The sequence below is a fragment of the Paramisgurnus dabryanus genome, chromosome 2 (assembly GCF_030506205.2).
Source record: "Paramisgurnus dabryanus chromosome 2, PD_genome_1.1, whole genome shotgun sequence".
Taxonomy (NCBI): Eukaryota; Metazoa; Chordata; class Actinopteri; order Cypriniformes; family Cobitidae; genus Paramisgurnus; species Paramisgurnus dabryanus.
The window spans coordinates 21,469,780-21,481,941 of record NC_133338.1 but is presented as its reverse complement, the minus strand read 5'-3'; the positions used below and the strand labels follow the sequence as shown (position 1 = coordinate 21,481,941).

At 40.7% G+C, this 12,162-nt stretch overlaps 1 protein-coding gene across 2 annotated transcripts in view; it reads right to left on the bottom strand.

The window, feature by feature from the left end:
• kdm6ba (lysine (K)-specific demethylase 6B, a) overlaps nt 1-12,162 on the bottom strand; it is a 99,755-nt gene extending 87,593 nt beyond the window's left edge. For both annotated transcript variants that reach the window (XM_065269899.2, XM_065269902.2), the window contains exons 1-2: nt 11,485-12,162; nt 9,260-9,452 (exon numbers count right to left, since the gene is read on the bottom strand). The gene's annotated coding sequence lies outside the window, so the exon portion shown is untranslated. The remainder of the gene's footprint in view (nt 1-9,259; nt 9,453-11,484) is intronic.

The following is a 12,162-nucleotide window of genomic DNA, read 5'->3' as shown; positions in this document are numbered from 1 at the left end:
ACAAATATGCTGCTGTTAACAAAAACACTGAATTAAGCATAAATTATCTGTTATGAATACCTGCAAGTATCAAGTACAGCCGGCTGCGAGAAACATCACATCGACCTCGTAGCACTTCAAGAGCACCGACTCCGAACACCCGACTTAGTGGGTTATAAGAAGTACAGCAGCTGGACGATGGCTCATACAGATTCATTGGAAAGCCATGGGTCAGCCTTGTTATACAACAACAGAATTGCTCAGTCGATCATCTCTGTCACCACTAAATCAGAGCGTATAATTGCCATGCATGTAGAAGGCAATCCTAAAATATGCTTTGTGTCCGCATATGCCCCGACGGAGACATCAGATTCTTCAGTAAAAGACATATTCTATGATGATCTTGAAGAACTGATAAAGTCAATTCCGCCACACACGGTCACCATTCTTGCTGGTGACTTAAATGCAAGAATTGGTAAGGACAGACACGACACCAATCCTAGAGTGGTAGGCAACTTCAGCTACCACGCAATTTCGAACGACAATGGTCAAAGACTAATTAGCATGTGCGAGTTCCTAAGTCTGCGCCCAGCGAACTCTTGGTTTCAAAATCGACCAACGAGACTGCGCACATATAGGAGCCCAAAAGGAGACTTCGCTCAACTCGACCACATTGTCTTCAACACCAAGTGGTGGAAGTCAGTCAAAAACTGTCGCGCTTACAACACCTGCGCCATTGGGTCAGACCATAAGATGGTGAGCGCCAAATTCAAACAGGCGCTGAGAACAACCAGAAGCTCACCCATCGCCAGGTGCACCTTTCAGAATGATAAACTGAAAGACGCTAACATCCAAGCGACTTTCGACCTGGAACTTCGTAATCAATTCACCACTCTTCTTGACGAGTTGAGTCAACCCGAAAATGCCCAGGACCTAATGCAGCAAAGAGCTGACACACTCAACACTGCGCTGGTAGCAGCGAGTGAAAGGGTCCTGGGCAAAAGGCCGAAGTCAAAACACCCGAGCTGGGTCAGCAGCTCAACGTTGCAGCTCATCACAGAAGAAGAAGTGGCGAAAGAAGATTTCAAGCGAAATCAAACAAAAGAAAAGAGAGAGCAGTGGAGAAACAAGAAGTCGAGTGTCAATAAAGCTTTCGATATTGACGAAGAGGCATATTTCAACACCCAACTAGAAGCTCTCGAACTGGCAAATAAAAAACACGAGAATTGCACAATGTGGACTCTAATCAACAAAATCTCACAGAAGCCGCAAAATGCTGCAGCAAGCAAAGTTCGAATGCTTGATGGCTCTCAACCAAACTCAAAGACTGAGCTCATTAGCGATTGGGGCAAGTACTTCTGCAAACTCCTCAACAACAAGAGCGCGAAGGTGGAAACGGTCAACTTTCCAAAACCAAGCCCAGATATCGCTATTTCAACAATGAGTCCAACACGAGAGGAAGTGGTGAGAGCGATAAAACAGCTTAAGCGGAATAAGTCGCCAGGATCCGATTATGCAATGACTGCAGAAGTCCTCAAAGATGGTGGAGAATTCATAGTACATGAATTGCACAAACTCTGCGAACTCGTTTTTAAGCATTGCTGCGCACCAAAACAATGGACGTCGAGCTTAATCATCCCACTGAAGTATTACAAGGTGACGTTCTAGCTCCATTCCTATTCATCATAGTAATAGACTACATCTCCAGGCTATCTGCTGGAAACTTTGGATACCTTACACATAAAGGTCCTCTGCCCAGGAGTAATACGAGACCACAACGCAGTACAGCAATAGCCAAAGAATCTAGAGTAGAGCACAAGCTTAACGATTTAGCATTTGCAGACGATATTTCACTCCTGGAAAATGATTTCGCTAGGGCACAACAACAGCTAACCCAACTACAACAAAAAGCTGGCACAGTTGGACTAGAATTAAATGAGGAGAAGACTGTCCAAGTGAAAATAAATGCTTCTAGTGAGAACGAACAACATCTACTAATAAATGGAAAGGATGTTGAAATCGTCAACGAATTCAAATATCTTGGATCCTACATCATATCGACGGAGAAAGATGTCAAAAATCGTATCTCTCTTGCATGGGTGGCCTTTACCAAGTTAAAGAAGCTGCTCACTGCTCCACCATCCAAGCCAACGATGGAATTCAGGACTCGGCTCTTCAATGCAACTTGTCTATCTGTATTACTTTATGGCTGTGAGACGTGGGCTTTAACGAAAGCACTAGAGGAAGAACTGGATGTGTTTGCGAGAAAGTGCTATCGAACCATGCTGGGAATTAGACAAGCAGACGCCCATATGACAAACAAGGAACTCTACAGACTGACCAAACAATGTCCAGTCAGCGTGACCATCCGCAAGCGACAACTAGAGTTCGTGGGCCACTGTCTTCGTATGGAAGAGAGTGAACTAGCCCACATCTATGCCATCTATCACTCAGAAGTCAAAGATAAGAACAAGCGAGGAGCACCACGCTTAACTTTCAGACACAAAATTCGGAGCTATATTGACCAATATAACAAATGTCAAAAAGCCCAGAATCAAATGGCTCTCCCCCCAGCGAAGAGCAGTCATTCACTCACCCAAGTCGAAAGGGAAGAGGAAACAAAAGTGATCATCAGCATCGCCAAGAATAGAAAATTGTGGAGGCATATTGTCGAGCTCCATACCAGGGGTCCCGACCAATGAAATCAAGTACAGAATTACCACTAAGTGTGTTCATATCTATTTTTAAAAATCCATTGATTCATGCAGCACTTGCCTTTCAAAGCTAATTTGTTAAATAATTAAATATTCAAGCTAGCTTATTAGCTTGATAAGTAACTGAAGCCCTGTGAGCTATGACATAATGATCCGGTCAAGAGTTCAAGCTCACCTCATGTACAAATGACTCTTCTGGTCGTCAGACAGAGACTGAGTCAAACCCCAAGCAGTCATAATAAAGTATTTTGTTTTGTGCTAAACCGAGTCATAGATCTTCCAAATTAGGAGTCGTGTCTTGAGTCTAAGTCACGAGCCCCGAGTTCAGCCTCCTGCCACCTTGAAGAGACATCCCACACAAACAAACACACGCACACCATATAAGGCTTATGGAGTGTTATGTGCATATGGTGATATCGAAATAGTTTGTAAATAACAAATGCTTTCAGATATTGCTTTTGGCACATAAAAAGGCAAACAAGGAGAAAGGGAGAAACAAAGAAAGAGAGAGAGAGATAAAGAGAGAGAGAGGTGGACAGGTCATGATTGATGTGGGTGCAGCAGCATCTGGGTAATGTCTGTTTGTGGTGGGGTTAAGCAGGGGACAAACCCACATGGATGCAGTGTGCAGTGATCACTGTCAGGGCATACAGACACAACACAAAACACTGAAAATGCTGCCAGGATATTTGCATGCTAGCATGGGGCTAATTTACAGTGGCATGTTTTAACATGTCAGCTCAGAGTGGCCGGTTTCTCCTCCATCTTCGAGGTGCCATGTCTGTCTCTCCCTCTCTCACACTTGCTGTCTGTTTCCCCTGCGAGGGCCTCTTGAACACAAAGGCCTGGTACACAAAGAGCCGAGAGCAGTGACCCAGGCTGTGCGGTGTGGGTGAGCTTTGATTAGAGCCTAATATTCAAAAGACGTGTATGGGGCGACAAACATTTTTAGATGTTTATTTCCTTACATGGGGAAAAGCTCACTGAGAAACTGACTTAGAGTGCATCTGTGTGAAACAGGAGCCTGAAAATGGAAAGTCTGGCATCTTTTACTCAACCTTTGAACATTTTATTTGAAAAACCCCTCATGATTTTTTGATTCTGTGGACCATAGGAGAAACTCTATCAGATTTTTTCCAGCTGCACTTTCAATAATAAAATAAAGTTGACTGCCACCAAAAAGGACCAGAGCGCCATTTCATTGCAACTATAACTCCATTCACACAGCACTATGGTCACAGAAAAATTGCGTAAAAATCGCATAATTAAACAAACTTCAGACGCGGTGGAAAAAACTTATCAAGTGCAAAACTTTAAATACCTCACGTTTTTATGGGATCTTTACGGTATGTGTGTGAATTCCGGAAAATCATTGAATGGACGATTTCTAAAAAACGCTTCGGAAAAGAGAGTCGGGCCGAGTACCAAAACACACTTGTAGCCAATCAGCAGTAAGAGGCGTGTCTACTAACCAACATCATTGCCTGCGTATGTGTGGGGCGGGTCTATCAAAAGATGGTCCAGATTCTATTGGGGTAGGGGCGTGCTTGCTTAGGTGATTTCAAATGTCAACATTGGCTTTCAGAGATCGTGCACCCCGCCTTTAAATCAGGGGTCTTAAACTCAAACTAGCTTGGGGCCCTTTCTGCGATTGACATCTCGGAGTGCCTCAGAGCTATGTTAACATAAAAAACACAATATTTCTTTAAATATACTGTTTTATATAGTTTAACATCACTATGAGGTGTCGCCATTGGAAGCTGTGACTTCACGTAAACTAACCCCACCACAGCTCTTCTCTGAGTAACAGTACCACGCAGAGTAAGCCTAACATGAGGTGCAGATGAGCAATTAAAATCCGATAATGCATTGCGTTATCCTCGCCGTAACGGAGAGCGCGACTCAAAGTTACGTAGCAACGGAAGATATGCCCAACCTCCTGAAAGCTTTGGGAAGAAGAAAGAAGCACCTTGACTTGCATTTAACACACGTTTTTAGACACGACTGTGAACCCCTTAAATGTTTACATTATAGTCGTGCGTAAAGTCTATGATGTAGCTACACCATAGGTTATCCGTAGCCTGTGCGTAGCTCTGCGTATCCTGACATGCACCTTGGCAAAATTTTAACAGTGCATCAGTTCTACACAGATCGCAAGCGCTGTGATTGGTCCACTAGAACCCCTCCCATCATGGGTCATAAGTATTTCCGTTTGCGGCGGTGAGAACAAAGATGGGCCAAGTTGAAGAGTAACCTACGCCGTCATGGCAACGCCATAGGACGTACGCACAACTATAATGAGCACTTTAGTAAATAAAATATTTTCTGCGTGCCGGATTATGTACACTTTTGACAGCCGATGCTGGCCGCAAAGATAGGGAGGGCCAGGCGGGCCGCTAATGGCTCTTGGGCCGGGAGTTTGAGACCACTGATTTAAACGCATTTAAGTTCATGGTCATTGACTCTTAGTGAAAATCTTTATAACAAATATTTGTTACAAGTAAAAAAGCTAAATGCGTTCACATTGGTATTTAACCCTGAGGTTAAAGATGCTCCATCTTTCTCTGTCTTTTCTTCCCTTAGGGTCCCCCACACCTGTGTTCCATCTCTCTCTGTCTCTCCTTCTCTCATCATTTTCTTTCTCATGGTAGGCAAAGCCTCAGGCATACATCACCTAGACATATACACACAGATCCAGAAAAGCCTCAGGATGGACAGAACATATAAACACAGACACAACACAAACAGTTAACTGTCCATCCATACGTCTTCATATTCCTTATCAAACATGAGGAATGAAGTCCCTCAGCCTCTGGTTATTTTCATGGTAGTTTGTCATTTCCTCTCTTCTTCCCTCTCTCGTGCCTCACACACAGTCGTCCTCCTCAGGTGGGATGAGTGTGTGTGTGACGTCAGCTCTCTCATTCGTCCCTGAGTGTCATCATGTTCTCTTTTCCACGCTGTTTGTGAGGCGGCACATGCAGGAGATGAACCCACACTACTTCCTACAGCTGACTCAGATCACTCCCACTCTTCCCCTCTCATCCATTTACTTTGGTCAGCCACTGACGGCCATAAAGGTTTCAAACTTTTAACTGATCTGAACATAATAGCAAATGAAAACTAGGAGCCTGCATTACTACATTAAATACTTTAAGCTTTAAAAACGCTATTCACAAACCTATGGGTGACGTCAAGGACACTACGTCCCTAAGTTTTACAGTCTATATTGTGTGTTTATACGCAAAGGTGACACAGCAAGGACAGTGTAGAGATGACATGTGATGGACAATGTTGTCATAGTGATTGATATGATGTCCTGATAGCTGCATGACACCATACGTTTACCAGAAAGAGGGCTATAACTCTGTCACACATTGTTTAAATCACTACATTCTGATGTACAGTCCACAGCATTCATTCAGTCTGATCCTCTTTCTGTCTGAAGGACAAACCATCCATCCACCTATTTTTCATAGACACAGTACTGCCGATTGAAATCCCTCTTATACCACAAACAATATTAAGCCAAACACAAAGCTCTCTTCATGCCATTCATCACTTTAGATGGGAAAGCAGCAAAAAAGGCCTTGTTTTTCCTTATTCATTTTCATCAATCTCTGATTCGATCACAAGCTGCCAGCACTAAAGCTTGGTTGATATATCAGTGATCAACTGACACAGATATTAGCCATTTTGTACTATTAGTAGGTGCCTGCAGACTGACCCGGTGTCAGGCCTAGACCAATTGGGGAAGAACAACTGAACAAGAATCCACAAGAGCTCTTTAAAGCTACATTAATCAAATAATCAATAATATTCATCAACTCTTTCTATCACTGACAAATTATCTCATCAATTAAGACAAAACATTTATCCGCTACTATCCACTAGGTGGCGCTCTTACCCAACTTATAAATCACTGAAACTTACACTTATCCAAAAACAGTAAAAACTCTGTGTATGTTTTGATCTGAATCTGATCTCTAAGGGGCTGGACACACCAAAACTTTTAAACGCTGCTGAAAACGCCTTGAGGACGCCGAATGCCAGCTGTTTTTCAGCTGAGTGCCAGCTTTCTTCAGCTGAGCGCTTTGGTAGCTGTGATACTTCAGCTGCGAGCCGGTTGGTTGTTGTGGTAATGTCCCGCCCCTCCTCCACTGTGATTGGGCGGCCGTGTGAGAACTGACATTGACGAGCGGAGCTTTTCTCCCAAAGTTGAATCTCTTTCAACTCTCGACGCTCAGCGCCGAGCGCGTAAAAACCGCCGAGCGCCGGTTTTCAGCGCGGAAAAAACCCGCTAGCTGCTGGCTTATTTGAAAAACGCCGAGCTTCCATTGAAAACAATTGAAAACATGCGCCGGCCGCGGGCGTAAAAGTTTTGGTGTACACAACCCCTAACAGAAGTGATTTACAAATATGCAATTATCTCAGCTTTTTGCTCAAAACTTTTTGAAGAAACCTCCTTGTATTTGAGAGGTGATAAAAAGTGAACAAATGAAGATAAGATGAAACTTTTGTTTTTGTTTGAAGCAGAGGGTCTGTTCTTTCATTTGATATACTGTATGTTTATATATTTAAAGAAAAACATTTTCTGTAATGCTACGTACACACTAAATGCGGGTCATTGCGTTACTCGCGGGATTTAACTTCGTGTCATGTGATTTTTCACTAGAGTTGAATATTCTTAACTTGTGCGAAGACACGTTTGAGGCGAAATAACGTGTGTTTTCACGACAAACGCGAGGCCCATATAGCGTCATTCGCTTCGCCCCACGCTAGGACACACCTGACCGCGTCTTTGCATTGACTTTGTATGCAATCTACTCGCGCAAATCGTTCATTAAACTTGATTATGAACTTGAATATGACTTTTTTTGAAAATCATAAAAAATGCTGGCGCTGGCTGTCAACTTTTTTTTTAAATAGTGGAAGGGAAAGAGGTAATGGCAGCCAAGTAGTAACCAAGCAAGCTCAGTTCTCCTTTAAAAAACACTGGGGGCAAAAGCCATGATTTCATCATCATCATCATCAACTCCCACAATATAAACACAATGACTACAGCACTAAACTACTGATACACAGAGAGCACAATGTCATGTTATTAAAACCATGCAAATATCCTGAAAGAATTTCATTTGACTAATATTTTTTAGTTTTAAATCATAGTTTTTCGCCAAACTTACGCTTTTATTTGTACTGTTTCACTCTCTTTGCTCATGCTATTAATTATGACTTTGTGAAGGTTTTATTCCATATATCTTTACTATGAAAACTATATAAGAACATTTAAAAGCTATATCAACATCATCTGTGCCCTGCTGTTGAATTACCACAGCAAAAAATATTGACATGTCTCTCAGCGGCTATAAACAAACAGGAACCACGTTTATATACAGTACTGTGCAAAATTCTTAGGCCTCCATGCCAGAATTAGATTTGTTGTTTTTGCAATGTCATAGTGATCATATATTATTGTTTTTCGGTCACTTTAATAGAATACATTCAGAAAATACAGGAAATGTGTATGTGTAGTATTAAAAACTGCATAAAAATGTAAACTGATGTGTCAAGTTTTTAGTGTAAACTCCCAAAAACGCTCAAGATGTGTTAAGTGCCAAGAGAGGTCACACTAAACACTAGGGATGCTTAACGATTAATCGCGATTAATCGTTAGAAGAATAAAAGTTTTTGTTTACATCATATATGTGTGTGAACTGTGTATAATAACTTTGTATAAATAAATGTACACACATGCATGTATATGTTTTAGAAATGTTAACATGTGTATATACATTTGTATATTAATGTATAATTTATATTATATATAAATATAAATACTTAATATATAAAATAATTTTTCTTAAAATTATACATGAATGTGTTCATATTTATATATATATATATATATATTTATATATATATATATATATATATATATATATATATATATATATATATATATATATATATATATATATATATATATATACACACACACACACATATTTATTATACACAGTTTACACACGTGTGATGTAAACAAAAACTTTTATTCTGCTAATGATTAATCACGATTAATTGTTTAGCATCCCTACTAAACACTGATGATGCCTAAAGACATTTAGTCCTGAATTTTTTTTAAATATATATTTTCTGTATTTTCTGTTTGTATCTTAATAAAATAGATTGAAAAATAAATATGGATGGACATTAAAACTTCTAAAACAACAAGTCTGGTGGTGGTGGCCTAAGACTTTTGCACAATACTGTATAGACCCTTTTACCGTTTGTACACAATGATGACGTGGCAGCGTATATTTTTCTCAATTTAATAGACTTTACTGGACCACACAGTTTACAGTTTAAATGCAGTTTGACTGAACAAAGAAAGACATCAACATTTTGGAAGACTTTTATAAGGGTATTCCTTTCACTACTATAATAAATAATGTTTTGTGCTCAGCATAGCACACATAACAAACAAACACACCACAGAGATTAACACAGTGATCTACTTTGTGTATGGAGTATACAATTTAACCTTCAAGTTCATGCCAACTGACCTCTGTTCTCCAGTCATTGCTTCTGTGCAGGTATCATCCATCCACCCTATTGGTCAACTTTTACAAGTATGCTTTGACCTTCCTCTCCCATTGGCTAAGTGAAGGCACTGAGGCGTTTCATTTGTGATGCTTACAATCTCGAGTGACATTTATGTTGGCCAACCAAATCTCAGCCATGGTGAAACAGTAAATTCTGTAAAAAGAAAGCATATAAAATAGAAAATTTATACATTTTCTACATCATAACAAACATTGTGGTTCATTAAAGTCATGCTCTTTAACTTCAAACGTTATGATCACCCACAATCAACAGTTTTTCATGTTTGTTTGTATTAAAAAATGTGGAAATGCAGGTCCAACGCTAACTATAAACAGTGTTTTTAAACACTGTGTTTGTTTGTAAAATAAAAAACAGTTTTGAAGAGTTTTGTACTCGCTTAACAAAGAATATTAGCAGCCTGATTTTCTGAACACGTGCTGACATCTAGTGGAAAGACACTGTATTACACAAATATATTTCCTCCCCATTAGGTTAAATAAATATAATAATATTGTTAAAACCTTGACTACTGAGGTAACATTTAAAAATTGGTCTTGGACATGATATCAGGATACCAACCAAGATTATCTAACAGGTTAACCTTGCTCAATGTTTTTCTTTTCAGTAATGTATAATGAATAGGGTTAAGGTAGCTGTTACTTTACCAGTTAAATAGTAAAGTTTTAAGTTTTAATTTAGTTAGTTTGGACATGTTCATGTGCGTACGCATAAAAAACTCAACATCATTTTCATAAGACGTTAAAGCTGAAAATTTAAATAAACGTGTCAGTAAAACGCTTCAATTTTAAAGTTATGTCAAACTCTTTCAAGTTTGCTTTAAGGACCCAACATGAGGTAATTTCTTACCTCATCATGGCCTTATCTAGGTTCCCATAACATTAATTGATGTTTCTGTGATGCCATCATGACTGATCTAATTCATGACCTCATTTTATTACAATTGTGAGGATTATCAGTGAACTAACTGGCGGAATTGTTATAAAATATACTCAGTGTGACTCCAACAAATGTGTTTTTAAAGGAGATAAGCACTATGACATGACACTGAAATGAAATATCTATAAACTAACCACAGCTGAGACCCTTCCCAAAGGCACGGCAGCTCTCACAATCTAGAATGCCAGAGGCGCTACTGGAGGCGCGTGCGATTCCGGCTGTAGGTGGATACAGCTACGGCCAAATCTCGCGAGATGTTGGGTTTAGGGGTAGGATTGGGCAAAGAACTTGATTAGGATAAAAACAGCGGTTCTAGCTAAATAGGATACAGCTAGTGCCTAAATCCATTGCTGGGTTAATGGTTAGGTTTGGAAGTAGAATTACGATAAAACAGCGCTCATCTGGCGAGATTTTGGCCGTAGCTCTATCCCTTCTAGCCACAACATCTTATAGCGGTGCTACAGCGCCTCTTCGTGGTCACTAAAAAGAAACACATGTGGCCAAAGGGGCGGGGTCGTACAGTCAGCAGAAGAGAGGAAGAGAAAAAACATGGCACAGAAAAAAATTCAAATGTTCTTCCTGGAAAAACTCCGATCCCGCCACAACTTCACCACATGACATTTCCCAAAGAAAATGCGATAGGCTTTCTTAAGCAGTCAGGCCCAAATCTCATTCAACGACTACGAATATCTAATATTAATATGCATTTCGCTGTTTATATGCATTCCTCTATATACACGCAGCACGTTTAAACTTAAGGCGTCTGTCATAAAAGCGATGCTCATTCATCAATTTTATTCAAACAGTTGCCATGATTGTGTGGTTTCTTATTACAAATGATTGCACAACGTTAAAAAAACCCCACAGTCTTCCCGTAAACTGATTCAAATCAACTATGATCTCACTGTATGTAAATGGTGGGCAACTTTATCCACCACTCATAATGAAACCTACACTCATCATGTTTCGTTTATGCTTTAAACCGTCACACAATGACTGAATTTCATCAACTTGTTTGTTCAGATAGATCACACAGAGGAAACTAAAGGCGGGAATTATGCACACATCTGACATTAATCCACGCGTTTCATTGCATTTCACACCTTGTGATTCATGGCAACCTAAGCGCCAATTACAACACGCCGTGGGTTGTGATACTTCATCGATCCGCAATAAGAGGATGAACAGTGATGAATAAAGTAAAGAAGAAAAAAGTATCCATCTTTACCTGCTAACGCACGGAGGGACAAACTGGGAGGTGGCTTCTTCTTCTCGCATGTCCTCATTGTAAAAATACAAGCAACTACGCAGTTTCTTTCCTCGCGCGCGATGAATGAACGCCATCCGTCATCACCTCTGTAAACACCATAAACGTGCAATTTCAAAACGCAAATGAATGTAAAATGTCGGCGTGTACGCAGCTGCGTTGTGAAACCACAGTAAGGGGAGATGATGTGACAAACGTCAGCGCGCAAAATTGTCCCCGAGTCTTCCTCAAGAAAGCACGCATAAAGCTCACGACTTCTCTCCGGTTTCATTACATTTTGCAGTTTTGGCCAAACGACGATGTTGCCAAAATGGTGCCACGATGCGAGCCTCTCGTGTCCACTCACGAGTTTCATTTTGGCGTGGAAGAGATGCGAGTCTGGAAATTGCGCAGTTTTTTAATCCGCTGCAAACGCAGGCACTCCCCTCTTTCTCTCCCGTATGTTTCCCCCTGCACTCTTTCGAGATGTTTCCCTTCTTCTTCCTCCTCCCTCTATCTCTCTTTCTCTCGCTTGCTCGCTCGTTTTCCCCTTCATGCAGGTTTATTTTCGGTGGAGGAGTCTCCTGGACCCGCACCGTACCGCCTCCCGGACGCTCAACACTTCCAGATTCCACCATCACTCACTCCATCTGATGATGA